We start from the raw sequence: 15211 nt of genomic DNA, 5'->3' as shown, positions 1-15211 counted from the left end.
TGGCACTCGAACGCAGGCAGGCAGTAAGGTAACAGCAGCGGTCACACAGGGGGCTGCGTGGCGGTGAGGGGAGCGACCTGCCTGGTAAACAGGGTCAGAGGTCGCTCTCTCTACCGCTGCGCGGCCTCCATATGAGTGGGAGAGGGAGGGAGGAGCAGCTGGGAGGTGGGAGCGGGGCGGCCAATGGGGTGCGAGGGTGGCGGAGCTACGGGACGCGGCGGCAGGAAACGGGCGGCGAAGGGGAGACGCGGTGAGCAGGGGAACAGAAAAAAAGGGATCACAGTCTGGGCAAAAAGGTGAGGGGAACAATTTCCAGGCAACAAATGAAAGAGGTACAATGTAGAAGTGCTGGTGCTCAATATCCAGAGTACCTCCTTGCTCCTCAGAAGTGCTGGTGCTCACAATCCAGAGTACCTCCTTGCTCATCAGAAGTGCTGGTGCTCTCTATCCAGCGTACCTCCTTGCTCCTCAGAAGTGCTGGTACTCACAATCCAGAGTACCTCCTTGCTCATCAGAAGAGCTGGTGCTCACTATCCAGCGTACCTCCTTGCTCCTCAGAAGTGCTGGTACTCTACCATTACATTTATTCAAGCAGTGCAGAGAAGTGCCGGTACTCAGTACTGGACAGTACCTGCCTATTTAAAGTACTGGAGGTCGGAGGCCTGAGCTAACAGATGCTTGTTCATGGATGGAGAGCAAATGTATGAGTGCAGAGTAGCCTGTGAGGGAAGAGTTTTGATGTTGTTCGTGTAGCACAGCCTGTCCTAATGATGTGTAGCTGTGCTCCTGTATGGAGTGCAGCGGAGAAAAGTGAGAGATAGCTCTGCCGGTGGGAGTGTCTGGTATCCTTAAGGAGATTTGTTCCAGTTACAGGTGAGTGAGGTGTTATGTTAAATGTAATTGTAGAATGCTCGGTTAGGCTTCTAGGGTGGAGGAGCACCGCCCCACTTTATTTTTCCTATTGAAGTGAGTGACTCCCGTGGCGGGGCTGGCCAGAGCAGGGAGTGTTTTGCGCTCCTTAAGTGCACAGGACTGCTTGGCTGGCCCTCTTTGGCAGGCTAAACAGTCCTGCGTGTTTTGCATCTTCCACTCCAGGCTTGCTTTACACAGCCTGGTGAAGAACATGCATTTACTCCCAGGTCCCATCTGAGTGCTGTGGTTCGGCGCTCAGACCAATTACAACACTGCATTGCAGCATTGTGATTGGCTAAAGGGAGCCTGGGTGGCCGGGTGCTTCCTGCTCCTTCCTGCAGCCGGCGGAGACACAAAGAAGAGGACGGAGAAGAGGTGGTGGCCTGCCGGCCCAGGTACATTATTATTTTTTTTTTTTAATTTAGTTCCGTCCCGCACCCCCTGTCCCGGCCCGCCCCATCCTCATCACTCCCGATCGGTAGCAGCCGATACTGCCCGACAGTGTCCTGATGCTAGCTTACATTTGAACTAGAACAGTCCGGGGGCCAGGGCCTAGCTGTTAAATAGCCACGTTCTCAATTCCTTTCTGAAAGTGAGCAGATCAGGGGAGGATTGATGAGATGAGATCCCGAGCTCTCCGTCGTCAACTTCTTCTGGTTGAGGAAAGAAGACGGTCCTCTCTTTACGTGTCATCTTGAGAAGAGCTCGATTCTTCACTTCCTTCTTGAATTCTAGATGGTTTTGGATGTCTCTAGTCTTTACTGGAATAGATTTCCAGAGTTTTGATGCTGGTACAGATTGCTGCCCCATGGATGTGTGTCCTTTGGTGTGGAGGGATGGTCCGCTGTGGTGCGACGCTATCCTTTCAGGCTTCTCTCATTCTTGTTGTTCGAGTAGATCTGTGTAGTTTCCCTTCTGGCATTGAAGGATTTTTGGAGTGTGTTTGTATTGAGCTGGGCGTTACCTAATAGCAGCTTCTTAGCGGATACGTGGAAGTTTACTCTGATAGGAATATAGAATAATGTATATTCTGTGACAAACAGAATAAGTTCATGTCACTAGGTTGCATGAATGTGCTGCAGAGCAGCTGCTGTGTGGTTAGATTCTTGCTTGTGTTAGGGGTAAATGGGAAGATGCTGTCACAATACTAGTGTGTGATGTGGAGGGTGAAGGCGTGTGCCCACATTGCACAGATATCCAGCAATGCTGGATGTAAGCTGGTACAATTCAATTATCCTCAAAGAACCGAATCGACTCCTAAAATATCCAGTAAGGCATATCTACGTCTGAGTGCACCAGGAGCGGGAAGCAAGAGGCAGGCTTTCCACATGCAGCGAGATAAAGACGTTTTGTGTAGAAATAACTGCAAGGTTGCAGTAAGCCATAGGTTGGTCGGTTGGCTTGGACCAGACAAAGGTGTCTACAGGAAGACTAGAGCGCGGTAAAACAGAACACACGTTTGTGGTACTGGAGAAACGAAGGAAAGCAATGTAGTGGTTACAACTGCAAGGCCCCTGTAAGAAGGCTGGCCGAAGGATGTCCAATAATGGGTGCTAATGGAGGAATTATATGTGGAAAAAATCAGAAAGAACGACAACTGACCGAAGATCTAACAGACTAGAGAGGAGTCCTCTGGGTTCTGTTCCACCAGACAGGTAACAGCCATCTGTGAATGCTGAAGGTACCGGGACGGCTCAAGTAGAGCCAGCTGATGTCCTTCCAGCACAGGAAAGTAGGAGGACGAAATAGGCGTATTCTGGAGAACACGGGAACACCAAGATCGATATAGTCTTGTACAAATGAGGATGCAGGAGCCGATTTGCCCGAGTCCATCGGTCGGCAGCTGAGGGAGGCTTTGGTCGATATGAACAAAAACCTGTGAAAGAACCTTGGATTACTCTGGGTAATATTGAGGTCTGCGTATGGGTCGTTGGTGATGCTGGTGGCTGTGGTGGAGGGTGATGGTCATTGATTTACCTGTGACTGTAGTTGTAAAATTCTTGCATGGATGGTGACCAATAGCCAGCATCTCCTGCTCCAGTCCGCACGCTGGTCTTTTACTGACCTTTTTGGCATAGTACTCTCCCGCTGTCCATAGAGAATAAACCGACAGTGTTCGACGCCTGAAATAAGAACATCTACATGTGGCTGTCATATGTTTGCTATTCGTCTTGATCGTAAACACAACAGAAGACTCCTTTTCAAACTTTTCAAAAATTGAGGTGTTATTTTATTCCAAGTTGTATATTGGCTCTGCGAACAAGTCTTTATAGCAAACTAAAGAAAGGCCAACACGTGTTTCGCGACTTTAGACTCGCTTCATCAGGGCCACTAAATGATCACAAGTACTCTTCTCTATATGGTGCATTCACTGGGCTTTAAATTGAAAAAGATGCAGAGGGGAGAGGATGTGGCCTAACGAGTAGAGCGGTCGACCTCAAAGCTGGGAAACCAGGTTTGAATCTCAGCTGGGAAGCTCAACATCCTGAGCGGTTGCCCTTGAAGCTTGGGAACCAGGTTTGAGTCTCGGCAGGGACGCTCAACATCCTGTGATTCTGGGCAAATCACTCAATCACCTAATGCCTTACAAAATTAATGTGTTGGTCTGTAACGCAACTGGTGTTCATGTAAAGCGCTCTGATACCTTTGGGTCAAGTTCGCGCTATATGAAACGCCCACAAAAAAAAGGTGCAGTACATCGAAAAATGTCAAGCGAGGTGGTGTTCTTATCGTTGTCTGGAGAACAAGCTCCATTTCCAAACCAATCTACTCTCCCACTGTCTTTGCCGTTCGCTTCCCACACATCTACTTCAGCCACTGGCTTCCAAATGAGTGGGGTGCAGTGTAAGTTAGCTTTTGGTTGAGTTGATGGACATCAACGGTTAAAGAGTCATGCTGGTCCTTTTTTCCCTGACTGCAGGAGAGTTGCGTCATTATTTTGGTAGCGTTGAATAGTTGATTGCCATAAACTGCCATTGTGTTGCTTCCGTAGTCGCCTCTTCCAACCTTCGAGAGGGGGAGGAGCCTAAACCGCCTCTTGGTATTTCTAAGAATCAAGGGCAGAGCTCCCTGCTTATCTTCAAAGCAAAATCCACACATTGGTCCATGACACCGTAGACTTGCCATGCGTTGGGTATGACCGTTCTCACAACACCAACCCCTAAGAAGCAATGCATGTAGCATCTGACGGGACACGTCACACAGAGTAGCACAATGTGCTGTAAGGTTGGGCATCAGCATGTTCACAACAGAACATACCTTCTCGAGATGCCACACACCCATCATCAGCTGAACATACTAAAGAGAACTCCTAGCACCCACTAAACACAGTTCACGTGGGCCACACTCTGTCCCACTGATCTTCCCAATAACGTCCGCTAGCTCCAGTTGTCGCCTGACTCACAAGCTACAGGTTCTAAACATCAAATGTCCCTTGTATCTTCGCCTCAGCCCAAGTCGGCTACATTTGCACTCCGAAAAAGTTGTTGTGTGGGTGGTTTATTTTACGATATTGTGATACCTTTTATTTGATGTGGTTATGTGTGGTTTGGAGCTTCTGTTCACCAGGAAGTGTACTTCTGGTTGTAAACTGAGCAAAAATGTGGGTAGCATGTGGCTTTATTTAAAAATATGTGCTATTGGGATTAGACAATCAACCCTTTAGCGGGACTAAAAAAAACATGTTAATGAGCAGATGCTATTGAAAAACATACCCTGACCTGGCTTTTACAAACTAATTTGACTTTAAAAAACTGCTGCTCTCTGGGGTACAGAGCCCTGCGCTTATTGTTCGGCTGACAATAAAATTTGTTGTTAAAAAAAAACTGCTGCTCACTAGTTGTCCTGAGTTCTGGATGAACTATTGCGTTCCTTTTAATACCCTCTGGGTTGTGGATGGAAGCCCAGCATGAACCACATGGTGATAGTCAATGCAATGTTTTGCTCATGTATATATGATTATTGCTTATGGCTGAATTGATGTCAACTTCATACCCCCCCTTGTCCACACTGCTCAGAATGTGCTCTGCATTCTGCCTTATATTTTGTTTATCTTAGGAATTGTAACCCAGCTCTTGCGTGTAAAACCTAACTGTTAACCTGTTAGTCCACTTCTCAAACGTGCAAATTGATGTAACACACTACCACTCTTTGGGACCCGTTCACGTTCTACAAAACCTTAAATAAATAAGGATATAGGAAACACCATCTGCAGCCGGGGGCCCAAGACTTTACTCTATCTGGAGAGAGCTGCAACGCATGCATCGCCCAGTGGAGGTTGGAGATGCAGCATGGGCTGGAGGTGCAGCATCAGCTGGAGATATGGAGCATCGACAGGAGATATGGAGCATCGGCTGGAGATGCAGCATCGGCTGGAGATGCTGCATCGGCTGGCGATATGGAGCATTGGCTGGAGATATGGAGCATCGGCTGGAGATGCTGCATCGGCTGGAGGTGCAGCATCGGCTGGAGATGCTGCATCGGCTGAAGGTGCTGCATCGGCTGGAGGTGCAGCATCGGCTGAAGGTGCTGCATCGGCTGGTGATGGAGCATCGGCTGGAGGTGCAGCATCGGCTGGAGGTGCAGCATCGGCTGGAGGTGCAGCATCGGCTGAAGGTGCAGCATCGGCTGGAGGTGCAGCATCAGCTGGAGATATGGAGCATCGACAGGAGGTGCAGTATTGGCTGGAGATATGGAGCATCGGCTGGAGATGTGGAGCATCGGCTGGAGGTGCAGCATTGGCTGGTGATGCTGCATCGGCTGGTGATGCTGCATCGGCTGGAGATGCTGCATCGGCTGGAGATACTGCATCGGCTGGAGATGCGGCATTAGCTGGAGATGCAGCATCGAAGGTGTGTCTTGAGCATTTAGCACCTGCCTTTGATGTAACACACTACCACTCTTTGGGACCCGTTCACGTTCTACAAAACCCTAAATAAATAAGGATATAGGAAACACCATCTGCAGCCGGGGGCCCAAGACTTTACTCTATCTGGAGAGAGCTGCAGCGCATGCATCAACAGGAGGTACAGCATTGGCTGGAGATGCTGCATCGGTTGGAGATATGGAGCATCGGCTGGAGTTGCAGCATCGGCTGGAGATGCTGCATCGGCTGGCGATGCAGCATCGGCTGGCGGTGCAGCATCGGCTGGAGGTGCAGCATGGGCTGGAGGTGCAGCATGGGCTGGAGGTGCAGCATGGGCTGGAGGTGCAGCATGGGCTGGTGGTGCAGCATCAGCTGGAGATATGGAGCATCGACAGGAGATATGGAGCATCGGCTGGAGATGCTGCATCGGCTGAAGGTGCAGCATCGGCTGGTGATGGAGCATCGGCTGGAGGTGCAGCATCGGCTGGAGGTGCAGCATCGGCTGGAGGTGCAGCATCGGCTGGAGGTGCAGCATCGGCTGGAGGTGCAGCATCGGCTGGCGGTGCAGGATCGGCTGGCGGTGCAGGATCGGCTGGCGGTGCAGCATCGGCTGGTGATGCAGCATCAGCTGGTGATGCAGCATCGCCTGGAGATGCTGCATCGCCTGGAGATGCTGCATCGCCTGGAGATGCGGCATTAGCTGGAGATGCAGCATCGAAGGTGTGTCTTGAGCATTTAGCACCTGCCTTTAAATACAGAAGACCATAATATTTAAGATCAGTCTTGCCTCCGCCTCCACCCCTGCTATCTAGCAGCACCAGGTCCACTATTACCTTCGAATCCTGCCTTCTGTCGCTGATGAGTCAAACTCGTGGACATCATGATTGCCTGCGTACTCCAGAAAATTATCTGCATGCGGAAACCAGTCCAGCTCCCACCTGCACCCATGGAAAGGTATCTGCATGCAGTGGTGGCCGACACAATCAAGAAGTGGTGGGGCGGGTGGAGGGGGCGTGGGAAAGGGACTGCGGGAGGGGGAGCACAATGGGTTTATTAGTAATAATAATAATAAAAAAAACACTTGCCTGAAGCTGCGGGCCACCTCACTCCTCGGTGTTAACCTTCTTCCTGGTCCCAGCAGCCACTGGGACAGTATCACAGACTCCCTGTGCATTCCCCGTGCTGCTCGCTTGCTATGAGAGCAGCGCTGGGATTGGCCTGAGTAGGCTGGTTTGTGGTTCCGCTCAGGAACGGGGACAGCCCTGGTCGGTGCAGGTAAGAGCGGTGGGGCCGGTTGGGGGGAATTTCGACGGACGATGACGACTGAAAATTAAAAAAGTAATTAATTTTCCCTTGTCATCGTCCATCGAAATCCCTACTCACCGTGCCCCACCACTTTTACCTGCACTGGCCGTGGCTGCACGGGGAGTCTGTGCTGTTTCTCCAACCCGGCTGTTCAATACAGCCGGGTTGGAGAAACTTAACTGAGCATGTCTGTTTGGCCAGCCAAACAGACAGGCACACTTAAAAGTGCAGTCCACTCCTCCCTCCCATGGCCGGTCCCTCCCCACACATGCTGACTCAGCCAGCAGGTAAAAAAGAAAGCAATAATGAAATATCATTTTATTTTTCAGCTGCTGGGTCTGAGCCGGTGCAGCGACGCTCCTCCGCCAACGCGGATGAGCCGCTGCTGCCTGCATGCTGTACTCAGAGACTCAAGGAGTTGGCCTAACAGCTAGGGCGGTTGACCTTGAATCTGGGGAACTGGGTTCGAGTCTCGGCAATTAGGGGGGAACATCCTGTGATTCTGGGCAAATCACTTAAGCTCCCCGTGCCTAACAAAAATGAATGTGTCCTCGTGTAATGCAACTGGTGCTATGTAAAGCGCTCTGATACCCGATTCGGGTCAAGTTCACGCTGTATAAAACTGTGTAAAAAAAATAAAAAAAAATAAAAATGATCAACAGCGGAAGATACTGGTGGAAATCGCAGGTTTAATCCAGTATGGTTATCTCTAGTGAACTACTTATGTAGGCTTTTCCCCCTGGAAAAGAAACGTTCAAAGGCATTTTCAAGCTAGCTTCAGCTCCTTCCCCTTGCTTGCATAAATACTCAATATACCGTCATACATTGCAATACCCTACTACAGTTCTCAACTTCCAGTGTCAGTTTAAGTGGGCAGAAGAGGCTTTATTGCCTAAACTTCTGCATTTTCTTCAACACCCCATGCTGCAAATTTTATAGATTTAGAAGAAAGCCTGCCTTGTTGAGTCACAGTGAGGCAGCTAAGACGGCTCTACCACTAGCTGGTGCAAGATGCGGACGCTGTCTTGTTTTACATTTCCCTTCTGGAAAAATATTTTTTTTAAACTTGGAACAGGTGCTTTTGCTAGGTAAAGCCTCAACTGAGTCCCATAAAACACCTGACACACCTGTCAGCTTCTCCCTTACAACAATATATAAATTAGGCCTGGGCGAGTTCGCTGAGTTTTACTCCGCAAAGTGCCAAAAAAACTGCTGCGCTCTGTGGAGTTCCGCCAGCAGCGGAGTCTGTTTAATTGCGCAGCTCGCACTGATTTTTAGTGCTGGGCGATTGTCCTGTGCTGTAAAACCATCGCGAACTGCACCACGCGTTGCCCCAGAGAGCGCTGCAGCTTTCTGCCGCTCGAGTAGACCTTCAGCTTCCTCACTGCGAATGGCAGATTTCTCAACACGAGCGGTCGCAACTGCCCGCGATGAGAAATCTCACCAGGAGGAGGTCTAGCGCGTTATATTTTCTCGCAAGCGCTCACCAACTTACTGTTGGCGATCCACTTGAGGAAAAAAAACTCCGCTCCATGTCACTTGGCTGAGTTTTTGGGAACTCCGCACAGAGCACGTAGTGGGCAAAACTCTGAACTCCACCGGCGGAGCTGAATTCTTCACCCATCCCTAATATAAATCTATTCATAAACTTATGCACCCATCTACCCTTCTCTTCTTAGTCTTACTACTCACCCTGATACTCAATCGCATCACCCTTTAGATTGAGTCTCTCACCAGGGCTTAACTTGTGCTTATTGCGCTGCTTCAATTTTTGTTTTTATGTTGTCAGTCAGTACTGGAGTTTGTGTTATGTTCTTGTTATATATATTGATTAACCGAGTTTGGTGTATATTTTGTACTTTAAAATAATTTTTTTAAAAAGCTAAAGTGAAAAAAAGAATATTCATAAGAACAGCTTGGGGGTAGTGGGGGGGGGGGGGCTTTAAATTTTTTTTTTTTTACAGCAATCCAGACCTGGTGTCTTCTAGGTTTCCACGACAAGTAGCAACGGTTTCCCCATACACAAATGAGGTATGCCGTCTTAAAAAGGGCATTTCATGTAAGGTGACCCCAAGTCCTACCACTGACCCTAAGATGAGCAATGACGTACCTCAAAAAGATTGGGCCACCGTGCTGAACGTGGCCACAGTCTCCCATACCTCACACAAAGTCATTGCCCTTGGGCTGAATGAGGGGCCTCCTGAAGGTCCAGGCCGCTGCCCCCTTGAAGGTCTAGGCCCCCCCTGCGCCCGAGGGGGTCTTTGATAGATCCCTGAAGATGGGGGAATAGAGAGAGGTTGTTTTTTTTTATGTAGGATGGCTGAAGAAGTCTAAGTTTTCGGTTATCTGAAGTGCAGATGAATTTGACTGATCTGCGAAAACGTCATTTCCTTGCAGTCATTCCAGGAGCTGAATCCTTTCCTTCCGGTGGAACAGGAAGCTGGTGTCAGAGATTCCGCGGGTGACACTTGAACTGCCGCTTACACAGATCCACGGCCTCTGAGAAACTATGTTGAAGAAATGAATAATGAAAAAAATCTTTCTTAGAGGGAACGGCAGTTCTATATTCCATCGCTTCCGCGCCGACATCCACTGCGAAGAAAGTGCGAATCCTTCAAATTCGATTTCAAGCTCCTGTGGCCGAGGAGCAGACGGCTCGCCCCTCTATGAGCGGCGCCGCGTGTACTTTAGATGTGTGATTCGGTGCACGGAGCTCCAGAGATGAGCAGAGGCAGGCAGGGTCCGTGGCCGAGGAGCGTGAGGGGGTACGGTGCGTAGGGTCTGGTTGTAAACACACAACACACTCAGGACGAGAAAGCGAAGGGGCTTTATTAGACAGGAGCCCTGTAGTGTTTGCAAGAGGCACACCTGTCAACTCACACGCATTTGGCGGGTGTCTTCCGCTTTTTACTTTTATTCACTGCCGGAGAGACAAAACGCCTTCATAGACTTTAATGACGTCACACGTTTTTCAAACCTATATCAGCTTTCAAAAATGTGTCCATTCTCCATTAAGCTTAAAGTTGTCACCCGCTTAGATGCCCGCAGTTGACGGGTAGGAAGAGGCCACAAGGTGGCAGAGATATTGAACGGAGTGGACCCACTGAAGGATTCGGAAGGGATGCTGTATGAAGGGGTAGCAGGGCAGAATCTCGGGGGTTCTCCAAGAGTCCATCTGCTTGTAGAAGTGAGTGGTATAGTAGTTGTGGGGGCGGAGCCAAGGGGGCCAGGAGGAAGAGGCGGGGATACAGCTGGAGGCGAGTTAGTTAGAGCAGGGACGGGGACCGAGCAAAGAGCCAGAGAATAAAGCTCGTAACAAAAGTACATATAGTGTCTGTGGTCATTGGTAAGGACACTACAACTGGCGACGAGGGTGGGATTCTGCAGCCCACCACCCATCGAACCTCAGGAAGAGCGTCCCGTCCCCTGTAGCGTGAAGAAAGAAAACGGCGTCTGAAGCAGAGCGCCGGTTCGCGCCAAATTCTGATTCACCCCTGATGCGTGCGAGTTGGCACGCAAGTGAAGAGGAGAAGTCGGGAGCCCACCCCGAGCCTGCTTTGCTGCTCTGGTGATCGGGAGGTGTTTAAGGCACTGTTGAAGCCTCGTGGAATAAAGAGCGCTGTTGCGCGCCAAGAACAAAAAGAAAAGCTCACCCCAATGCGTGAGGAACGGCACGCACACAAAGAAAAAGTCGGGAGTCTACCCCGAGCCTACCTGGATGGGTGAAGTGTCCAACAACTGTGTGAGACACTGCTGATGTCCTGACACCTGTGGAAGTGGCTGCGGGTGAGTGCCAAATGAAGCTTGGTGAGCCTGAAGAAAGACTGCAGCCAAGATCTCAGGGGTGTGAGAGTTTCTGTTTGGTGGCCATCTTGGAGTCAGGCGTCCTTGAAAGACACCCCTATGAAGTTCATGGGCGGCCATTTTGAAGTCAGGCAAGGCCAAACAAACAAGCATTGACTGAGGAAAAGGCCTGAACAAGTAAACAAGCACAAGCTAATGCAAAGGGGAAATAACAAATAAGCCCGGGACAAAGCAAACGGGAAGCAACAAACAAGCACGAGCATAGACAAGAGAGAAACGAAAGCGTACTGTCAAGATGTCGAACCACAACTCTCCACAAAGAAATGAAGTCAAACCACTCCTGACGGGGGTGTCACACCTGCGTCCCGCAGAACCCCTTACGCTGACAACTGGAGGGAGCATGGGTCCCCGATGGCAGGAATGGCTCGAGGACTTTGAAGATATTATTAAAAGGGATCAAAAGTGACAGAGGATGAAGACAAAGTGATTGCACTGAGAAATCTCGTGGGTAAAGAAATTAGCAAGTTAATCAAAGAACTGCCGCCGGCAGATACAGGAACTTATGATAAGGTGCGAGATGCTCTGAATAAAAAGTTCCTACCTAAGAGAAATGTGGATTACGAGAGATATGCTTTTCATCAAGCCCATCAAGGAAAGGAAGAAGTGATGAGCACATTTATAACGAGACTACGTCGACTGTCCAGGTACTGCGAATTTGACGCGTTCTCAACAGATGATGCCATCAGATCACAAATAATCGATGGCTGTCAATCCGAGACGCTTAGGGGAAGACTATTAAGAAAGAGTCATAATCTGGAGGAGATTGAGGAAATGACCCGAGCTTACGATCAAGCAGAGGAACACGCCAAGAGCATGGAGACCGGGCGCACTGATAGAAGGGAGCAGGTATGCCGAGTGCAGGCCAGTCGTAGTCGCTGGCACTCGAAAGAGCGACAACACAGATCGCAACCGTCCTCTCGCCAGCGAGACACTGAGCGTAGAAGTCATGAGTCAGGCTGGAGAGACAAGAAACAAAACAGCTCGAGGAAATGTTATCGGTGCGGGCACGAGTTCCCACACAGGGATGCCTGTCCAGCCATGGGCCAGCAATGTAGGAAATGTGGACGGATTAATCATTTTGAAGCAATGTGTGGAGACTATCACATGGAAAGAAGGAGTGAAAGGACAAGGCCTACTCGCTCTGACACCAGACACCATGCGAAAGCTGTACAAGATCGACCAAAGTCGTCATCTGGCTCTTCGCATTCCAGCAGAGAATCAAAGAGATCCCAATGGTCGAGGAGGTCGTTGTCCAGGGATTCCCGATCAGGGTCGCGGGAATCGGAATACACTATTGAATATGCAAGTATGGTCGCGGATCCTGACCAGCTCAAGAAATACCAGAGACTAAATATAAGTGTAGGGAATCACGCCACAAAATTTGTTCTGGACAGTGGAGCGTCACTGAACTATATCCCCGTGACGGAATACAAGAAAATGAAGCCACCGCCGCTTTTGAGTCCAGCATACGTCAAGGTATTTACCTGGATGTCGAAGAAGCCTCTTCCCTGTCTGGGAAAATTCCCAACAACACTCAGGCACCAGACCATGTCTGTGCCGGCATTCATACATGTAATTGATGGCCCGGAGGCTGATTGTCTTCTCAGCTTACCCACTGCAGAGCGCCTTCGTTTAGTTGAGATTCTGTATAGGGTTAGTGATGACCCGGACATTTTACACAAATTCCCCAAGCTATTCACCGGGCTGGGAAAGATGAACAGATGTCAAATTCGACTTCACATTAATGAACAGATAAGACCGGTAGCACAACATCCCAGGCGAGTGCCGGTCCACCTTCAGCAAGCAGTGGAGGATGAACTTCAGGAATTATTAGCAACTGACATCATTGAACGGACCGACGGTCCCACACCATGGGTATCGCCGGTAGTTATTGTGCCGAAGAAAAGCACTCCAGGGAAGGTGCGCCTATGTGTTGACATGCGGCTTCCTAACACTGCCATCGAAAGGGAACGTCACCCCGGGCCCCATCTGAGTGACATGATCTCTGCATTAAATGGTGCCAGGGTATTTTCGAAACTCGACTTGAATAAGGGATACCATCAGCTGGAGTTGCATGAAAAGTCGAGATACATAACAACATTTGCAACTCACTTGGGGCTGTTCCGATACAAACGGTTAAGTTTTGGTATTTCCTCGGCTGCGGAGATCTTTCAAGAGGCTATCCGTCAGACTAAACACCATATACCCAACACGTTGAACTACAGCGATGATATTCTCGTGTATGGGTCAAATGTTCAGGAACATGATAAAGCTCTTGATCGGGTATGTCATGCTCTCTTGGAAGCTAATCTAACCCTAAACAAGGACAAGTGCGAATTTCATCAAGCCACTCTCAAATTCTTTGGACATGTGTTCTCTGGAGCTGGGATGAAGCCTGACCCTGAAAAAGTGATGGCGCTCAATGACACCAAGAGTCCCCAGAATGTCAGTGACATTCGATCGTTTCTGGGCATGGCCAGTTATTGTGCCAGATACATAAAGGACTATGCCACAATTAGTCATCCCCTCCGAACGCTTACGAAGCTAGGACAGCCTTTTGTCTGGACTCCTCAGTGTGAGCGGGCGTTTCAAGACATCAAACGTGCAGTTGAGTCTGCCGACAACTTAGCTTATTTCAGTCCTAAGAGAAAGACGGAGATAACCGTGGATGCTAGCCCTGTGTGCCTGGGTGCAATTCTGGCTCAGTATGACAATGACATCGATCAACGGCACATTGTGGCCTACGCCAGTCGCAGTTTGTCGGACATGGAGAAGGCGTATTCTCAACCAGAGAAGGAAAGTCTGGCAGTCGTATGGGCCTGCGAACATTTCCATGTCTTTATCTATGGCAAACATTTTACCATGGTGACTGATCATCAGGCGCTTGTCACCATCTTTGGAAACCCCAGGTCAAAGATGCCACCTCGGATTGAGCGGTGGGGTTTGCGTCTACAGGAATATACCTACACAGTACTGCACAAGCCGGGAAAGTCAGCAAATCCGGCTGACTACATGTCACGACACCCTCTATCATCACCGGCATCACGACCATCGATGGCCGAGGAATACATCCACTTTGTGGTGGGCCAAGCTCGGCCGCCCGCAGTTCCTCTGGAAGCCATTCAAGAAGCCACTGCGCAAGACGTCGTCCTGCAGAAAGTATTACGCCGACTGCAGACTAATTGGTGGAGACATGACAGTGAAGAAGAAGGGAATGATCCCACAATTCGACAAGAAATGCAAGCATTCCGACATGTGAGTGATGAACTCTCTGCCACCTCGGAAGGTCTGTTGCTGAGAGACCAACGGATCGTCATTCCGACACAGTTGCGCCAGGGCATCATCAATCTCGCCCATGAAGGTCACCGGGGAGTGGTCGCGACAAAAAGAGCTCTCCGGGAGCGGGTGTGGTTTCCGCTTTTGGATCAAATAGTGGAACTCACCTTCAAAGACTGTCCCCAGTGTCAACTTGTCAGTCAAGGAGCTCCCCCAGCTCCTCTGCAAATGACAAAACTGCCCAGTGGAGTGTGGCAAGAACTTGCCATGGACTTTTATGGACCTCTTCAGTCGGGAAAATATGTCCTGGCAATAATGGATGAATATTCAAGATTTCCACTCGCCCAGTTCATATCATCCACCAGTGCATCAAGCACCATTGCGGTGTTAGACGAAGTGTTTGCGGCATGGGGTATTCCCAAAGAACTCAAGACGAATAATGGCCCTCCTTTTAATGGACACGAATTTAGTGAATTCGCAAAGCATTTGAATTTCAGGCACCGTAAAGTCATGCCCTTGTGGCCGCAGGCCAACGGGACTATTGAAAGGTTCATGGCCACTCTCAAAAAGACCTTTCAACAGGCTACAGTCGAGAAAAGGGATCTTCAAGTGGCTCTCAACGAAGTTCTAAGGGCTTACAGAACAACACCGCATGCCACCACAGGAAAGTGCCCTGCCACACGAATGCTTGGGCGACCAATCAGAACTTGGATACCTACCTGGGAAGGTGCGCTGAGAGCGGTCTCACCTGCCCGGGTTCATCAGGAGGTAACAACAGCTGACTGAATTGGAAAAGACAAAATGAAGTCATATGCGGACGCCAGACGGAGGGCAAAATCACCATCCATACATGAAGGGGACTGTGTCATAGTTAAACAGGAGCAGCAAAGGAAAACAGACTGCAAGTTCAGAGCTGAGCCCTTGACGATTACCCAGCAAAAGGGTACCATGATGACCGCAGAGTCTGACAGCAGGAGAATCACCAGGAAT

The 15211-nt window shown here is 49.6% G+C and overlaps 1 protein-coding gene across 3 annotated transcripts in view; it reads left to right on the top strand.

Moving 5' to 3' along the window:
* Nucleotides 1-15211, top strand: part of EEFSEC (eukaryotic elongation factor, selenocysteine-tRNA specific) — a 628480-nt gene that overhangs the window by 104001 nt on the left and 509268 nt on the right. The window lies entirely within an intron of this gene.

The sequence above is a fragment of the Triturus cristatus genome, chromosome 9, assembly GCF_964204655.1.
Source record: "Triturus cristatus chromosome 9, aTriCri1.1, whole genome shotgun sequence".
In the NCBI taxonomy this organism is placed as follows: Eukaryota; Metazoa; Chordata; class Amphibia; order Caudata; family Salamandridae; genus Triturus; species Triturus cristatus.
The sequence above is the reverse complement of the archived record's forward strand: the minus strand, read 5'-3'. Positions and strand labels throughout refer to the sequence as shown.